Raw genomic sequence first — 19,194 nt, forward strand, 5'->3', positions numbered from 1 at the left:
TGTTTGTACAGCGCCTAGCACAATGAGGTCCTGGTCCATGACTGAGGTGCTACAAAAAAAAAAGAAAAAAAAAAGAAAAAGAAAATAACAATGCCCGATGACTATCCTCAATCTAAAGGTCTGACATTACTTCTGCTTTCACATCTGGTGCCTTTCTCCAACCAGCTATAACCCCTCTCTGCATTCATCTTTCTCTAGGAGTCAAGTATTGAGTGTTTATAAAAGCTGTTAGAAAGGGGGATAACTGCCATTTGTGACTGATGCTGTATATAGGTCAACCGCAGAGACAATAGGAATAGAACAGAAAAGAAAATGATCATGCATGTAGTCAAGTTGACCAAAGCAAGGGATGGAAATTACATGGCTAATAGTCTATGCTGTTACTAGACTACACATAACATCCCCGACCGTTGCTGCCCATTTCAGATCATTCTCAGTGTTGCCTTACAGGCATTTTGCACATAATTCCTCTGATTGTGTAAAATATCTGACATTCCCGAGGACAAGAGAATATGAACACAGAACCTTTGTGCTCAGGGATATTTCTCTTGCCACGTACATGTGCTCTCTGCTCACACATGCAGCCAGTCCAGGCCTTGTAGTGAAGTCGTTTGCATACCGCACTTTCTTTAGGAATTTGAATGTAAATGTGAAAATTCTCTACCACACAATAAAAATGGCATTGCTTTGCCCTTTAGCAGATCAGTCTTTCCTTGTGAATAGAGTCCTGAGTTCTTTGGCTCCTGCCATATGGAACAATTGAGCCCTTCAGTTAACTTGCCAACAGCCATCAGTTACTACTTCTAGCCATAAATTTTAACCATTCTTTTTTGGGAAGAAAATAAAGCAGCGGGAGACTGCCATAAAGTATGCAGCTGTCAGCATAGCAATGGCTGACGCTTTTAGTTAGGTTTCACATGGGGAAAGGAGCAGGGCTAACTCCAGAGTCACTTTCACCTGTTGCCATACGCTGAAGCTTAGCTGTTTTTGAGCAATTCTTCTACATGGTATCAACCATTTGACAGTGTTTGGTTCTGTCACCTTTAAAATGGTGAGATCGCCAACTGAAAGACTCCCATTAGCTTTAATGGGCATTGGATCAGGTCCTCTATTGCCAACCATTCTTGGCTTTTTGAATCAGCTGAGTATTTGAGAGGCCGCATGGTCTATCGGACAGTGCACTAGTCTGGGACTCAGGGGGTTTGGTAGCTCGGCCACTAACCTGTTGTATGACCTTGGACAAGCCACTTTGCTTCCCATGACTCAGTTTCTCTTTCTACCATTTGCTTGTCTATTTAGATTGTGCATAGTCTTCAACAGGACGTCTCTGCCTTGCATGTTCGTAAAGTGGCTTACACAGTGGGGTCCAGGAGCTAATGTAATACAAATAATATTTATTTTGCCTTGATAGGTTTGAGGTGCTGGGAACTTGGGCTTTCCCCACCTATGCCATTTGCACTTGGCGTACCCTTCCTGTGAGTAGCTGTAATTCTCAATCAATAGCCACTGAAAAGTGGGGTTAAAATGATGTTTCTGAGGTTAGCTGAATCTAACTGCAGTTTGCATGGTTCACACTGTACAGCATTCCAAGACACCGATGAAGCGAGAAGCTTTGTAAATTCAGTTTTGTTGAAGGTCTTTTTTTCCTCCTGCTGAGCCAGGTGTAAATTTTGTTTGACTTCACTTGTGCATTTGAGGCCAAAAGGGTTTGAGAAGACAAAAGCAAACCAGAGTTCCCAAGGGCATCATCTTCATAAAAAGAAAAACTCCGCCGTTTTCCAGATCTGCAGGGCTATACTGGGGACTGGTGCAACTTGTATGTGTGTTGTGGAACTAGGAGTTTCGTACATGCAGTCCAATGCTGTGGTGTGTTTACAATGCAAACTATTTTCTTAGAGTAAACACATGCACACAGCCTATGCCTGCTGCAACCTTCTCCAACAGGTGCAAAGTAACCTACGTGCTGCTGTTTTTGAATTTTAAAACTTCCAGCAGTTCTTTTTGTTTTTCAGTAATAGTCTTACTCCTGTCAAAACTCTTAGCTTTTTCCCTTCCGACCTGATTTGTAGTAAATAAAAGAGTAGCGAGTTATTTTTTGGGGAAGTGGCTTTGACAGGAAATGGTTTGATAAAATTGTTTAACTCGACAGAGGAATTTTATCTTGTTTTATTTCCTTCTCCTCCTCCCCCCACGCCCATTGCTTCTGGCATCGGACAAAGAAAGCGGAAGCCTTCAGCAGTAGAGACTTATCAAAGGAAACAAAGCCAATACAGAGCCTGATCCAAAGCCTAGTCAAGTACAATGGAAAGTCCTGTTGACTTCGGTGAGCTTTGGATCCGGCCCTTTATGAACTGCATTGGGTTTGTGTTGATTTCTGTAAGCCCCATTTCACTTACTCAGGATCTTCTGATGCCTGGTGGGTACCTGCAGTTTGACACCACTGTTCAGGTCACTACTCTGTTGTCTGTCAACCTAGCATATATGTCTGGTCGTGCCAAGGGAGGCAAAGGGGACCCCAAGTGCCACAGAAAAGCAACTGAAGTATATTAAATCCAGGCAAGGAAAGCCAAGGAAAATGAAGGATATTAATCCAGAGCATTACAAAGCCAACTATTTGCCGCTTGGCTCCTGGTAGGGGTGTGAAGCGCGTCTCAGGCCTGACTTATGAAGAGACTCGGGTGTCCAGAAGGTATTTTTGGAGAATGCGATCCGAGATGCTGTCACTTACCTGGTGCAAGCCAATCGGAAGACTGCCGCTGCCACAGACACGGTCAACGCTCTAAAGCGCCATGGCCGTACTCTGCATGGATTTGGAGGCTAAACCCGTGTCAACGAAAAGAAAACAATATCTGCTCTGTTGTGTGGTGTGAATGCCCCGGTCGACTGCTGCACTTCCAGTTACCGGTCGAGCTGGTTGGAAAAACTCTGACAAAACGGGTTTTTTGTCGGAATTTGCCAGTTTGTCAAAATACAAATGTTTTGCAGAGATGGCTCCATTTCAGCAAAGTTCCTCCTAGAACTGGGCAGGTTTCTTGCCAGCTCACCTGGCTGCTCCTCGGCTGCTCCGCCTTCCAGGATTTCTGGTTCTGGGCTGGTCCCTGAGACAGGCTGCCCCAGAGTGGGGACCCCAGAGCTTCCAAGATCCATGGCTCTGGGATACCCTGGGAGCCAGGCAGATTCCCCGGGGCTGGGAACTGCAGGGTTTCCATGGTGCAGAGCTCCAGGACTGCCTGTCTGGCAAGTTGAATGGGATCTGGAGGCCTTGGGAGCGCTGGGTCCCGCACACCGAGGCGCTGGCTCCTGGCTCTCTTTAACCCACCTGGTGCAATTTCATTTTGAAATTATCAGAACAAAAGGGCTTGATTTTTTCTTCTTTTCTTTCCAAAATGTGTTTGGTTTTAATTCCATTTCATGGTGAATTAAAAAAAAAAAAAAAGCTTTTTCACTCTAAATCAGACCGAAAACAAATTTCAAAACCTCTAAATCCTCCAGGAAATGCATCTGCTCTTCTCAGCTTCCTGGTGACAATTTCCTACGCTGGCCTCTAGGAGTCCTGATCCGAAAGCTATGAAACCATGGAATGACTGTGCCCCAGGAGAAGCCCATTTCTGTTCCTGAAACATCCATCTCCTCCCATTCCACTGTACTGCAAAAATCCCACTGAAAACAGCCCCCTCTCCTCAGCTACACACGAGATTTAGGTTGAATCCCTGTTGGCCCGCATACAGGATTGCCTCCTCCCTTGCACTACATTCAGTGTTGCCATTCTGGATTTTCAGTGATTGTCTCTGAGGCACCCCAAATATCTGATCTGTGCGAATCTACAGCACACCAGCAACGCCCAGTGAGGACATTGCTAATCCTCCTAGAGTGCGGCTGGGCTTACTCTTACTTGAAAATGCAGTAAGTCTGGCTGCACTCCAGGACTGTGCTGACGCCTGTCCACATGGGATGTTACCACGTGGCAGGATGGTAGATTGTAGATTCAGATCTTGGCTTGCCTTGCACTAACTCACTGTGTAGACATGGCCTAAGGCACCTTCTGTGTCAGTATAACTGCATCCATACAAGCGGCTGTACCACTCGATTGTGTCAGGAGAAAACGACCCCCTATCCAAAATAGTTAGATGGGTACAAAAACCTGTGTGTAGATGTGGTTTAGTAGCATAAATCCCATTGATTTGGATAAGTAACTCGTGCTCTGAGATCACTTAAGGGCTTTTGAAACTCTCAAGCCTTCATAGTCTCTTCTCCAACCATTTAGTCAATATTCCTGGGTGAATGAATTAGATAGTGTTTTCAAAGCTCTGGAAGGATTTTTTTATGGTCTCCATTTCTGCAACTTGTGTACCGAACCATCAGATTGAAGATGAACTAAAATAGGGAGAAATTAACATGGCTGGCTCTTTAACTGATTTGTCAGCCAAGGAAAATGTTCTCTGGAGAAATAACATTCATGTCAGTCTTTAAATTCAGGCTTAGCATGTGCTAGTGTTTGTAGAGCACTGCTCCAGGATTACACGATGGTATATGATGGGTTATAAATGTTCTTGGTGCTGGGTATCCCATCACCATTAGTAAGAGGTGGAAGATTAGTAATCAAGCCCTTTAAAAGGAGTGGATTATAGAAGTGCCCATTGCAGTTGATATTTAAGATTAGGTTGCATTTTGCACTTTATGTAGTACACTGGTGCGTGGAGAGAGGGAGAATCAGACACAACTCCTACAGGTCCCCCTGCCTTTGACTAAAATTTGAGTCAAGCATTCACCAAACCCAATTCTTTAAATATTAAATGTAGACTGCTTTTGCATTGTCAAATAATTGCATAAAACTGACAAAACAAAGCTACAGACATTCAAAACGGGGTGCCACTCTCAGACATGCTCACTAGGAGCTGTAAGAGATGGAAACCTTTTTGACACTCCATGCAAAACATATAATTTGATTTCCAGCTCCATAATCTGATTCTGGGCATAGCCTTGATATGTACGTGTATACCATTTCAGTAAAATGATCGCTTCCATACTGAAAACATACAAAACTAAGAACGTCGGGTGTTTTCACATGGAAATGACTTTTGTCCATAATAAATATGTCTTGTCGGTAAGACTGTAAGGTTGTCGGGGAGCTGTCTCTTACTACATGTTTGTACATCACCTAGCACAAAAGCGCCTCCGCTTCTATACACTGCTAAAATATGGATACGAATAACAAACTGAAGTGAAGGCCAGAATGAAGGTGATATATGACCTATCCCAACATTCTTGTTGTGATCAGAAAAAAATACAATTAATGGTCACTCTGCTACAACTGAATATGGTTTTATTATATCTTTCACTTATGATTTATTTGTTAACATATAATATAGCACTTATACCTTCTGGGGCTAATAGTTGCTCTTTCAGTAAAAGTAGAGATGCTTACACATTCCACTAGTTAAATGATGCAATGTCCAGGTGGATATTTAATGGGCCATGACAAATCTGGAATGATCTGCAGACACCATAAATATCTGCACTTGAAGAGATAGAACAGAACCTTTTTATGAAAAAAACTTACCAACTTTCTTCATGTGGTGACCATATTTTTATGTAGGCTTTAATTTTTTTAGTCTATCCTCACACATATTAACTTGTTTTATAATACAGCACATCAAAACAGGAATCCATCACACCACAGAGAATGGATGTTTTATGAAGCACACACTTATTTTCATCTCTTTAAGGCTCTGATTGAGCAAAATACAGTATTTAAAACTTTAAACATGTGAGTAATCCCAGTTTGTTCAGTAGGACCCCTGATGCTTAATGTTGCACATGTGCTAAAGTGTTTTTCTGGATCAAGTCAGTAAAATCAATTTGAAATATTTGACTTTCACACCTTTTCCCATTTGGCACTTCTCATCAAGGTTGCATGTTAATTACTTTCCAGACCACTGAATAGATTGCTGTACTGTGCATCTGCTTGTTATGCAGGGAAAGGATGCCAACAAAAGACATGGGGCATGGCCGTAACTTAGTTTTACCTCTTGAATAACCTTCTATCATAGACGCTATGGGTCCGATACTGGGTGGCTAACAATATTTTGCACAGCAAATAAATTACTCAGAATTATCCACACTTTTTCCAAATAATTGTTAGCTTTCATTCAGTATCCAATCCAAATATAAAAAGGAATAGCAATTTCCTCTTCTGTCTTTAAGGTTCTCAAATCTCTTTATAAGCAATCAATGAGGATTCTTTCCTTTGATACATGTAGGGATGCAAAGGGATCAGTCCAGTTGCTATTAAAATGCATCTAGTAATGACACCTTCCATTGCTCACCACCATGCTGATTTTGCCTGTGGACTTTCTGCATGCAAACAGATATTTGCTGCTCCAATGAAATGTCCTGGTTGGGTCATTGGCAGGAGGGATCAAACCCAGGACCCTTTGGTCTCAGAACATGAGCATCCATTGCCTGAGTTGAAAGACCTGTGTCTGTCAGATCAAAGGCGGTAACAGACGCACAAACCTTTGTATGGCTCAGCCTCCAGGGGGAGACAGAGTTGCACTGTGAGTGAGTGCACTAGGTTAGCCTAGTGCCCGTTATTTCGCTCAGCGTGAAAACAGTAACAGAATATCTGCATGTTCCAACAAGGCCTCGATTCAGCGAAGCACCTAAACGCGTGCTTCAGTCCCGTTAAAGTCAATGAGCATTTTCGCGGAAGTCTCTGCTTAAGTGCTTGTTGAATAGGGATAATTTGCTGAATTGGAACTCATAGGAACAGCAGGACTTCACTGAACAGCCTGTCGGTCACATTACACCATGGGGAGCTACTTTCTCAAAGTGGCCTTCTGTAACAAGACCACAATTATATAGAGCAAAGATAAATTACAGTGGCATGTCTAATGAGTCAGGTGGAGATATCATTGCATCTAGCTCTGGTCACTGTTACTTATAATGGACTGAATGCCAATGGAAGAGTCCTTGGCTTGGTATCCAGTGCTTTAGGGAATGACGTTCAAAAGCACTCATCATTGGTCTAACTCTGCTACGTTGTCAGTGGCCATGGGCTAGGCCAGAGCTGAGCATATTTGAAAATCCCCATCTTAATCAGCACCGTTCCTTATAGCAGGGTCAGTGCGTGACAGAACGTGGTGGGAGACATAAGGTCTGGCTAAGTTCCCACTCACTGTAGTTACCACGTGGTCCCATGGTGGTCAGTGGACAGTAAGAGGAGCACTGTAGGACCCTGGTGCAGTGAATGTGTGTGTGTGTGTGTGTGTGTGTGTGTGTGTGTGTGTTGGGGGGGGTGTTTCCTACTGCTTTCAATGGGAGCGCAATTGGACTACTTTGGTATCAGGCAAAGAAAGCCCAAGAAGTCACTCCCAAAATGGCTATTCAAAAGCAATGCTTTAATTCTGCTCTTTCTCTGTGTATGTGTATTTATGGGCCGCTTTTATAGAATGGTGCATTTATTTTGAAATTTTGAAATCCGTCAGATATTAAAATGATTATTGTATTGATGCATGTATGCTATAAAACACCGCTGCTGAGCATGTCTAGTACAGTTCCATAATCTCTTAAAGACAGTTCTACTACACAATATCTTATATTACAATTTTATCTAACAATAGTTATTGTAGTATTTTATTATACATTTGATACTCATTCTTCAAGATGCAGTAGTCTAAAACATGACACCAAATTCAGGGACTGCCATTGGTGAATATCCCTCCCTCTCTATGCTCGTCAGTCTTTGTACAATGCAAGAACGTATTTAAAACTGCAGAGATTATAAATTTCTCATGGTTTTCTATACTTCTCTGCTAGAACAGTCAAAAAAACGAACTCAGCATTAGGAACCATTAGGAATGGGATAAAGAAGAAGACAGCAAATAGCCTAATGCCGCTATATAAATCTATGGTACATCCACATCTTGAATATTGTGTGCAGTTCTGGTCGCCCCATGTCAAAAAAAGATATATTAGAATTGGAAAAGGTGCAGAAAAGGGCAACAAAAATGATTAGGCGTATGGAACAGCTTCCATCTGAGGAGAGATTAAAAAGACTGGGACTGTCCAGCATTGAAAAGAGACGACTAAGCGGAAATATGCTAGAGATCCATAAAATCATGAAAGGTGTGGAGAAAGTGAATAGGAAACTGTTATTCACCCCTTCACATAACACAAGAGCCGGGGTCACCCAATGAAATTATTAGACAGCAGGTTTAAAAAGAACGTAAGGAAGAACAACGCACAGTCAACCGGTGCAACTCATTGCCAGGGGATGTTGTGAAGGTTTGAATTGGGTTCAAAAAAGAAGTAGATAAGTTCATGGAGGGTAAATCCATCAATGGCTGTTAGCCAAGATGGCTAGGGGGACAGCCCCATGCTCTGGGTGTCCCTAAACTTCCAACTGTCAGAAGACAGGACACTGGGATAGACGGATCATTGGTCTGACACAATATGGCTGCGCTTATATTTTTATGATCTTATTTTTTCTGTTAAATTCTTAATCTGAGTTAATATAATAGTTTGGCTTTCAGCTGTTCTCATCTGTTTTTTTCCCCTTTGGTGTTTTGTGATAATTTTTACTAAGACTTGTGTGTTTATTTCTGTATAATGTCTGATGTCAAAGCACCAGAAATCTCTCTTTTGGATTTATTTGATTTATTGGATACTTTTCTCTACCACAAATTAATGAAGGATGTAATCACAGCTGCATCTTTGAGCTCTCCTGCTTAGAAAAGAGCCAGCCCTGCTAGCGCAGTCACAGATCCCCTACATTTATAGTTTGTCTTCAGAAGGAGACTATACTGAGCTGAAACATCAACAAATACATGAACCCTTGTGTAATACGTATATTTATTACATACTAAACGCTACGTTAAAAGAACACTTGAGTTGCAAATTCAAACACTCAAAAGCTAGGTTACGCCAAAATTAAGGCTGCCTATGTAACCGTAATTTGGCCCCCTTGTGTGTATGCATTGGGATAAACTCTTTAATTACATTATTACCTACTACTTTGTCATGGCACACCTACCTCATTCAGTGAACTAGTTATTCAGTATTTCCTTTTATCCCCTTCATTCCATGTGCAGACCCAAGCCTTCTCTACTGCACACACAATTCAAACTCTTCACTGAATAGAAAATTATTAATTTTCTCCTGGATGTTTCTGTAGCACTCATCCCTATAGTATCAGAGTGCTTCAGAAGCATTAATGGATTTATTTTCACAATACCCCTGTGTGAATGGGTTGCATTATCTCCATTTTACACATGCAGAACTGAGGCACAGAGAAATTAAGGGTGAAACTATCCTTTCATTTTAGGTGCCCAGTTTGAGACACCGAAGGCCTGATTTTTCAGAGGACCCAGTATTTTTAGAGCACTTACTATGTTCAAGCATAGCTCCATTCGACTTCACTTGCAGCTGTGAGTGCTCTGCACCTCTGCCAATCAAATCCCAGGTGTCTCATGTTGGTCACCAGAAAATGAAGAACTTGCAATTAGTGACAAGCGGTGGAAAAAATGGTTGAAATCACTTGCCCAGAATCCATGTAAGAACTCTGTGGCAGATTCAGGGATAGAATCCAGTTCTCCACAGCAACATTCAGCTGACTTACCTATGACTACGGTCCTTTCTTTTCCTGCAGCCCTCTGCCTCATTCACTACACGCCTTCCAACTTCTGCAACAAATGGGGCAGGGGTCCAACAGCCTCCTTCAACACGCAACATTGATTCAAATCCGGATCGGGTGCGTTGTGTGCTCTGAATGAAGGAGGCCACCCCTATGGTTCCTCGTCCCTTTGCATGTGAACCAGGAATGCCGCCACCTACTCTTCACAGCCTGGGCACCGGCAGAGGGAGCACGACGGTAGTGGTGAAACCATCTCCTTGCTCTCCGTTCCTGTTCCTGGTGCAGCAGTGGCTCCTGGCTGCCAGAACACGCTGTTGCAGGGAAAAGACCTGCTCAGTCCCTGAAGTCATGGACCGGAGTGTGCTCAGTTGCTCCACAGGGATAGCGCATGCACAGTCTGGTCGGCACGGAGGAGCTGGGAGAGGAGGAAGCATGCTCAGTACAGATGGAATCTTTGGAGAATTTAGCTGCCAGACAAGCCTCTCCAGAGCAAGTGAGGAATGGGATATTTTGGAGGCTTATAACATAGCCATATTAGGTTATTTTTTTCATGGGAACGGCAAAAAGCACATCCTTGTCACTCCCCTTCCCCATCAAATTCCAAGTCTCTACTCCAAAGTGTGGAAATGCTATAGATCAGTACAAGGGCATTGAGATTATTTTTGATTTATTATTTTTATTGGCCAAAACAATTTATCTTCCCCTAATCTTATCCTTGGAAAGAGTTCAAACTTTCCCAGAAATTTCAGCATGAGGTAGACACACTCAGTCCAAATGGTTAAAGTTTGGCAAAGTTGTAAGGAACTGAAAGCAGGATCTTATAATGGGAAGTGTCAGGCAACATTGAGTAATAGACCACATGACCAGTTCCATCTATAATAAATGTCAAATTGGTTTAACTTGGACAATACTAACTTTTCCTACTTTTTCAGGAGGTAATTTTGTTTTCTTTTTGGATTGTGGCATTGCTTTTGCCTTTTAGACTGTCTCGCCAGCATGGTTGAAATTGCTGTTAGCAAAGTCATGTTTAAACACAGTTCAAATTCTATTGCTTGGCACAGGTAGGTAACAATGCATGGTGGGCGTCCTTTAAAAGATTTTGATGGTTCTAGTTGTCTGTGAGAAGCTTGGTCCAATGTCTACTGAAGACGATGGACAGACTCCTGTTGATTAAGAGCATTGGAGACAATCCAACCTATACAGAGAGTAGCAACCTATTAAAATCTTTCAGAACACCAAGATTTTTTTAAGCAAGCCACAATATGAGATACACCAAACTTATCTACCTACTAGCCTTTGCACCAACCCAAGGTTCAATGGCACCTAGAGTATGGCCAATGTCTTAAAGGATTTTGCTGTCGCAGGACTTCTCTGTAGGTGGCTTCCTTTGCTTGTCTTTCGATTTGCCTCCCTTTTTTCTGGTAGCAACAGTCTGGCCCCTTTCTGTGGGAGGTCTGCTGAACAGAGAAGATTTGTAATACCATTACTTATGCCTATTGTCAGGTCCCATGTACAACTTTCTCACTCAGCATACTCCCGAAGTGTTCAATTGCATTTATTACATGGGATGTTATGGTGAAAAGACATTTGTGTTTGTATCCAGTTCCCTCCCACAGGTCAGCAATATGTTCCAATTGTTCATTGCATTTTGATCGGTTGGGGCAATGAAGTGTCTCACTTAATTTAATTTTTTTCAGTTGGTTACTGAGAGTTTATTCTGTTTTTCTCTTGTCCAGTTTTCATTTGCTTTCTCACTGCACACCATCAGAACATCTTTTACTAGGTTTATAATAGGAATTTATTTGCTGAATTATCATTTAGACCTCCTACACCATCCACCAATAAAATTCCCATTGAACTCAATGGGGCACTTACAAGCATTCTGCAAAATGGGGCTTTATGTATGGTAGGGACTTAGGTAGATGAATGATGTTTCTTTATGTAGTAACCTGAACATTTTTTTTGATAAATGGCTTTTTGATCCAAATGAACATTTTGGCAAAATATTTTGAACAAAACAATTTCACTTTTCTAAATGTTTTTGCAAAAAAGGAATTCTAATTTTTGACCTCCCTTAGGGGGAGGGAGGGTTATGGATCTGTGACTGCCTGATGTTATAGAGGTGAGGTAATCAGTAGGACTACTAATATAGCTAAATTGACAAAATTCAGCTCTCTGTGTCCCCTAACAAAATTTGGAATCTTTCCCCGATGTTGACAATTTTTACAATTTATAGTGAATTTCATGATATTTGGTGTTTTTCTTAAGGCTTCCGCTCTTGCAGGCATGTGAGTATTTGAGGATTTTAGCTCTTTTTTTAAGTGAATTTCTAGCCCACATGGTTGCAGAGAAAAACTTGAAAACATAATCCCTAAAGCTTCGGATGCCAGAAGCTAAATTAACCCCCAAATAATTACTTTACATTTTGTAATGATTTTTAATCCAATCCCGTGATTTTGGGGGAGCTGTTTCGGGACTTTTCAACAGTTGGGGATGGTAATACAAATTTCCCTACATGTAATGATTCTCCTGAGACGCCTGGTGTCCCAAAGCGCGTGCTCTCCTTTTGAGGTGAGAGTGGATGCATGTGTGCAAAACCTTGCTGTATCGGTATAGCAACATTTCACCGTAGCCCGTGTGTGTTGCTGAGAAAAGAGCTACTTTCTCATATCCTTCTTTGAGCCTTCTCGCTGCAGTTAAAACATTGTAACCTCAAAACATTAACAAATTCATCTTCCACACTCCTATGAGATTGGGCAGTACTATCCTCATCTTACAGATGGCAATGGAAGGCTGGGGCCATGTCTACACTTACCTGGAAATTCAGCGGCAGTCGATGGGAGTTATGCAAGCCACACAGAGTAGCTTGCGTAACTCCCATCGACTTCGTAGCTCCTCTTCTCCACGGCATCTTCACTGCGCTGCGCCAATGGGAAATGGGTTCCCGTCAATGCAGCGCTACGCTACTTGAGGGGGTGGTTTTAATGCGTCAACTTCCAGATCGATTGAGCGGGTCTTCACTGACCGCTCAATCGATCCGGATAGATTGATCTGACAGTGGCAAATCTGAATTTGCCGCCATCAGTGAAGACATAGCCTCAGAGAGAGTACGTGATTTGCCGGAGATCACACAGATAGCATGATGCAGAACTGGGAACTGAACTCAGGTATCCTGTAGCACTGTCTAGTGCCTTGAGCACAAAACCTATTCCTCTTGAGGCCCCAGGTCTACAGCCACATATGCCCCTATTTAACTGTGTGCATGTGATTAATCCTATTGAAGTCAATGGGGATATTTATGTGTTGAGTAAAGCTCATGCATGTTTCCCAGATTTGACTGGACCTACCTTATAGTGGCCCAGGTGGCCGTGCCCATGCTACTTGAAACAAGTAGAGATCTTAAACAAAGAAAACAAGTCACATTTCATAGATATTTAAACACTTGTAACTACTTTCCATTTTCTTCTCTAAAAATTAAGCACCCGATCTGGCAGTGAGACCATGTGAAGGGAATAAAAGTTAGTGGGATAAAGACCCGCAGTCCCATTTTACCAAGCACACGGTTTCAAACTGCAAAGAGACATTGTAGGCTATGCAGTAATGCTTGTGACGACATTTAGTCTAGAGCATTTGAAACACGAATTGCAGCTTTGTGCCTCGTGCTGTTCCTTGAAGGTGTGCAGCAATCACTACTGCTGCCCTTTCCACTGTCTGGTGTCTTATTGCTTAAATGAGACGGCTGCTCTTGTATTTCTTGCTGCCCTGGTTTCCTTGGCATATTAGGAATGCTGCCATCACAGAACCGCACACACCAAGTCCTAAGACAAAATGTCAACTCCCTAGAGGCCCTGTTTTTAATCCCTTTCTCTCCGACCTGCGCTGGTTTACTGGGATGAAGGGGGGAAAAGTGAATTAAATAGTAAGGGAGAAAAAAGGAATGAAAAATAAACTTTTCAGTTTTGTCCTTTATTTCACTGTTACTGTAAACCTGCTTGTCTAGCCTGTTTATTCTGATCGTGCTATGGATCAGTGCCCCTTTGTGTTAGAGGCTGAACAGACACGCAGTTAAACAATCCCTGTCCCAAGGAGCTCCCAATCTGGGTAAAGGCAAGATGAAACAGATGGAGGAGACAAACAAATAGGGAAGAAGTTAATGGGGAAGTCAGCAAGCTTATCTGGCAATGAGCAAACTACCATAACATGACAGAAAGGATTGTCTGGCAGTTGGGGAACTAACCTGGGTTTTGGGTTCAAATCTCTACTCTGTCACAGGCTTCCTGTGTGACCTTGGGCATGTCACCTACTCATTCTGTGTCTTGGTTCCCCAGCTGTGAAACTGAGGTATAGTACTGTGCGTTGTGAGGCTAAATACATTTAAAAAAAACCTGTGGTGCCCAGCTCCTGAGGGCCAGATAAGTACCTCACATAGATAGCCAAGCACGTCAAAATCCTCGCGTTAGCATTAGGCTCTCCTACTGTCTTCATTTGTCTTCAGATACATCAGGGCCACTTACTGAATGAATGGGAATTTTGTACATGAGTCAAGGACAGGATACAATTTTATAGTTTCCCCCCATTTGCCTCCTGTTAACTCTGGCAACCTTTATAGATGCACAGATATCAAACAAAGGCAGCTTGGGCCAATTCTGTTTTGCACAAAGAACAGCAAGAAAATTAAAGCATTGTTTTTTGGTCTTACTGGGCTGCATTCTTTCCATAATGAGATGTGAGAAATACCTATATTTTCCTAAAAGTCACTTGAATAATTGCCTTTGTGATTAGAAGGGGGGATATACAAATGGCCAACCCTGCTCCCACTGAGACCGAGTGAGTTTCACCATTGACGTAAGAGGAACAGAGATAGGCGAATGCTAGATCAGACTGTAGTATCAGCTACTGGATTGAATGCTTCTGAAAAGGGGGCAGACAGGAGTATTGTCTCCCTTTTACAAATGGGAAACTGAGGCATGGATTAAAGTGACTGTCAGAACCAGAACTGGAACCCTGTGTCTCCTGCAGTCTAGGTGCTTCGGCTTCTCCTGTTGACTTTTAATGAAGCTGTTTGGAACACATGTCCAGAGTTGGGAATTTGGTATTCTTCAGAAGGGTAGCTTTCTGAAGGGCCTGATGGAAGCAGGAGACCGTAAAAACTCCACTCCAAGTATTTTGGCAGAAGCCTTATTTCAAAACTTCTTGGGTGCTTTGGCACCATCGATTGTTTCCCAAGCCAAAGTGAGCCATCAGGACAGCAGATGGTGTTTACTTCTTGTGACATAATATTCAAGTCAAATAATATTTAATTGTGCTTTCTTTCATCTCCTGACAATTGGAAAGTGCCTTTGTACGACAAAAAGCTGTTGGACAACGTTTTGTGGCTTTGTCTCACGTTGTGGGCGGTGAACATTCGTCTGGTCTTTGGCCAAGGCAGACCTCCTCCCAAAAAGGGCTTCGTCGGGTCAGACTAGAAGTCATGTCTCACCAGCAGAAATAGATCGTGTCTCAGATTTGAGAATAAAAATAAAATTTCACGTGCTTTGGTGTGAGTTTAAGGCCTGATTCAAACCCAAGTGGTGCCCAATAAGTTATGAAACTGAAGACTTCAGTCCGGTATCTTTGTCATCCAAAGAAAGGTGCTGCAGGATCAGTTTCTCCAGCATTGTCCTACCAGTGTGCTTCATTTCGGGCCCCATGGGCCCACCTTTGAGGGTAGAGGGTGGTTTATTCCCTGTGCCCATTCAATTCTTGGCACCTCTGCTAACACTGTTAACATGGGCACAAATTAGTGAAATGGTGGATTTTGAAATCTGAACATTTATCCCCTGGACTCTTGACTGAGATCATTGTCCCGACTTCCCTAAACCAGTTAATAACCATCCACTCCCTGTTTTATTCACTACTAATCTGATAGATTTGGGCCAGTGAATTAACTTTAGTTTCTTTGTGTATGCTGTGAATTTAATGTTATGGACTAACGCTGCTGCTGCTGTGTGGGCTTTCGATAACATTTCAATGGAATTCTGTTTAATTCACGAGAATATTTCTATTCCTATTAGGATTTTTATTTAAAAAAAAAAAAAAAAAAAAAAAAAGAAACCCAAAATTTTGGGCCTATTTACAGGTTTTGCAGTGCCCCTTTTAAGTGTTAATCGGGAGAAAAGAACATGCCATTAAGTGAACTGTTTTATGTATCTTTATGATCTTTCCTATGGTGATTACCCAGTAAAATCTACCCACCACTAACACAGATGTGGGGGTGTGCTAGTGACTAGGCTAGTGTCCCTTTTGGGGACACCTTACCCTACCATCCACTACAAGGTGCTGAGTTTGCATTCATGGAGTCTCAAACAGGACCATGTTAACGCAAACTAAGCACTTGCTAGGTAGCGCTAGCCGGATCTGCACGGAGCAGTTACAGCACAACACTCTCGTGTGCACTGCAGTTCGCACCCCCGTAATCCGCAGTGGGGGCTGTGTAGACAAGTCCAAAGTAAGAGACAGTCCCTGCCCTGAAGTGCTTAGAGTTCAGACACAGGAGGTTAAGAGAGGCCCTGATCATCACTCCATTGCCCTATCCACTAGAACACTCTGCCTCTCTTAAAATCACGTGTACTGTTAATAGTCCCTCCTGTAGCTATTTATGGGCCTGAACCACAGCCCATTAAAAGGGGTCCCATCAACTTCAGTGGGCTTTGGCTTAAACCCGAGAAGGATGGTGACAAACCTTGCAGAGTTGACGTGACTTGAGGAGGATGCTCGTAAGCTCAGACGATGCGGCAAGCACCTGTTTACTGTTTTTGCAGACACTGTAGCTGGCTTGATTAAGCATGTGGTTTGGAGACAGGCAGCAGTTTAATCTGGGCAAGATGAAGACAGAGTTCTTTTTAAAAAGGACTGTTTATAAAAGCTGTTCTTGAAATACCACCCCTGGAAAGACCTGTGCGTTGCTGGAGAGGATCTAGCATCTTTCACTGCTCATTCCCAAAAAGCCTGGCTTTGGTAGCAGCTCCGCTGGAAAGGATAACAAACCAGCATAGTGCAGCCTGCTGTCTCTGTTGCACAAATACAAAACACCTGCCCTATGACACACGTGTTCAGTGGGGCTCTTATTTAGCTGAGCCAACCTGACTTCTCTTGCGTGTGAAACATGGCATTCACTGCAGGGCTAGTGAGGGCTATTGCTTTAGTCTCCTCCTGTGTGCTCCTCTTTACTGAGGCAGCATCTCTCTGCCACTTTGGGTAGGAGAAGAGCGTTGTCTGAACATGCTGGAAGTGTTTGTCAGCAGCAAGCACCCTCAGTTGTTTCCTCTCTGGCTGGCTGTTAATCCTTTTTTTTCTGTTTGTTCCCCCAGGAGCCTAGCGCTTGCAGATTTGTTGAGTCCCCAGTGGTGGTGCCAGCAATTGCAAACACACAATCCCATTTCAGCCCCTTCGGAGACTGAGATAAAGAGCAGATGGGGCTTGCAGTGGAATCTCCCTGGATGCGTCTGTGGCCCTGAGCGTTACTGATACAGGTGTAAATTCCGTACGTATGTTATCCCGGCAGCGCCATCTCTCCACTTTCTTTTGTTGCCACCAACAGCGTGGAGTGGCATGCCAGCTATTAAAGATGCCAGCACAGGGAAGATCGAATCAGTTGGATGTAACTCACTGGCTGTGGGTGAGTTTAAATCATCATCTCCCCTGGAAAAGTTTGGTCTAGTTTAGGAACCAAATCTACCCTTTGAAAGAATTGGTGTGAGAATTATTACCAGGAAATAAACTTGGTAATAATTCTTACATGTTATTCATACAGTTCTGAATGCTAAGTACATCCCATCTATGGATATTATATATTTAATGCTGTGAAACAGGATCCTTTGAATGCCAACTGGCATGGGAGTGGAGGGGTTACAGGGGATCTCTTGGGCCTGGCACATACAATTTAGTTCCCCCAAAGAATGTCATGTGACATCTCAAATAAAAGGCGACATCACACTGGTTATCGATATCATTGCGAAACACCTGTATGGGTGTTGGGTAAGGAGTTATGTATGGACACTGAAAATTACATTCTTAAAGGCTTTGTCTAGGGATTGCTTGCAAACAAAGGTGAAATACATGTTTTCTCTCAGACAAGACATATTTATCTGGCTGTTTACATGTAAATTAAGTATTGTCTGGTTCACAGCGGGTTTCCTTGCACTGCTCTGAACCGAATGCCCATGGAGTGCAAAAAACTGCAAAGGGAGAAAAGTAATAGGAAGACGCTAACACCAGGGGGAGGCGTGAGGTGAGAGAATCCGATCGTGAGGCGTACATCAATGGTTTGCTCTGCTACATTAGTGGGACAAAGAAGACACCCTGTCTTCCCTCACCTAGGAAGTAAACGGAGAGCAAATTTGCTTCATGCACCTGAGATCTCAACCAGGCTTTGCTGAAAATGCTGGAGAACTTTTTGGGTGAAAGAAACTTCTTTAGACAAGTGGATAACTGGTTCCTTGAATTTAGACTCTAGAAAGCATGCCGTGATTTTGTTTTTATATGTAACCGCTTGTTTCCAATATTCTTACTCGCTGTCACCGGAATCTCTGCTGGGGGATCACAGACGTCTTATTGTTTGCCCTCCAAATATAGCTAAGTGTGGTGGCGGTCAGCAAAGTGGCGTGACTGAGCTGAATCTTAAAAGCTGGTGTGTCCTGATCCTTTGGGAACAGCCAGCCTGGTAATTCTGGGAGCGTTCAGTGGATGGGGGGCTGGTCACTGCAGAGAACACTCCGAGGACCGCGGGGCTGGTGTGTGCTTATCGCTGCCTGTACAAAGAGACCGAGGCCTGGAAGGCAGTGCCTGCACTGCCAGAGGCTGGTGGTTTTGGGGAGCGGATTCATAGCAGGCTCAGCCAAGGGCAGGTGGTGACTCCTAGGTACCCCTGAGTTCCATTTTCAGCAGTGACTGTGGAGTCTAAATCTCATGGAAAATCAATTGGATTTAAACTCCTAATTCCTTCAATCACTGAAGAAAATGGGGTTTAAGCTTTAAATCACCTAACTGTTCTGAGAAACTAGTTAAGCCCCTTTTGGACCTCTTTTTGATACATAAAAACCTCCTCCAGTTCAACCACTGCTATTGGACGTCCAATTCCCTGTCTTATGCAGGAAGTCAGACTAGAGGATCACAGAAATCCCTTCTGGTCTTCAACTCCATGAATCTATAACTGTAGACTCGAAAGGAATCTGGCCAGTCACACGTCTTACTAGGTTGTTTCCACCCAGAGCTGTGATGCCAATTCTGGTATGAAATCCGGCAGTTCTGCTAGAAAGAATGCAGGGCCACCTGCAAAGCTGTTGACCACAAGCCTTCACGAAACCTAACAACTTACTGCTAAATATGCAAAGATTCGTGCCCAGTTGAGATGAGCCTAGCATAGCTCAGCTCTTTGGTTGAGCCAGAAGTCACTTCCCTTTTGGCTTTTACCTGCCAGAGCTTGATGGCTTATATACCACAAGAATCCCATTCAAGTCTCAGCAGGAGACATCGGCATAGCCACTGGATAGGAACGTTGCTAATTGGCTGGGTCTACTCTG

At 43.1% G+C, this 19,194-nt stretch overlaps 1 long non-coding RNA gene across 1 annotated transcript in view; it reads left to right on the top strand.

Moving 5' to 3' along the window:
- The window catches only part of LOC137148897 (uncharacterized), a 71,962-nt gene extending 53,474 nt beyond the window's left edge, over positions 1 to 18,488 (top strand). The window contains exons 2-3 of the long non-coding RNA XR_010918611.1: positions 16,984 to 17,291; positions 17,802 to 18,488. This is a non-coding gene — a long non-coding RNA (uncharacterized lncRNA). The remainder of the gene's footprint in view (positions 1 to 16,983; positions 17,292 to 17,801) is intronic.
- The last annotated feature ends 706 nt before the right edge of the window (positions 18,489 to 19,194 follow it).

Source organism: Emydura macquarii, unplaced genomic scaffold (genome assembly GCF_026122565.2).
Source record: "Emydura macquarii macquarii isolate MOO-44397 ecotype Brisbane River unplaced genomic scaffold, CSIRO-AGI_Emac_v2 contig_71, whole genome shotgun sequence".
Classification (NCBI taxonomy): domain Eukaryota; kingdom Metazoa; phylum Chordata; order Testudines; family Chelidae; genus Emydura; species Emydura macquarii.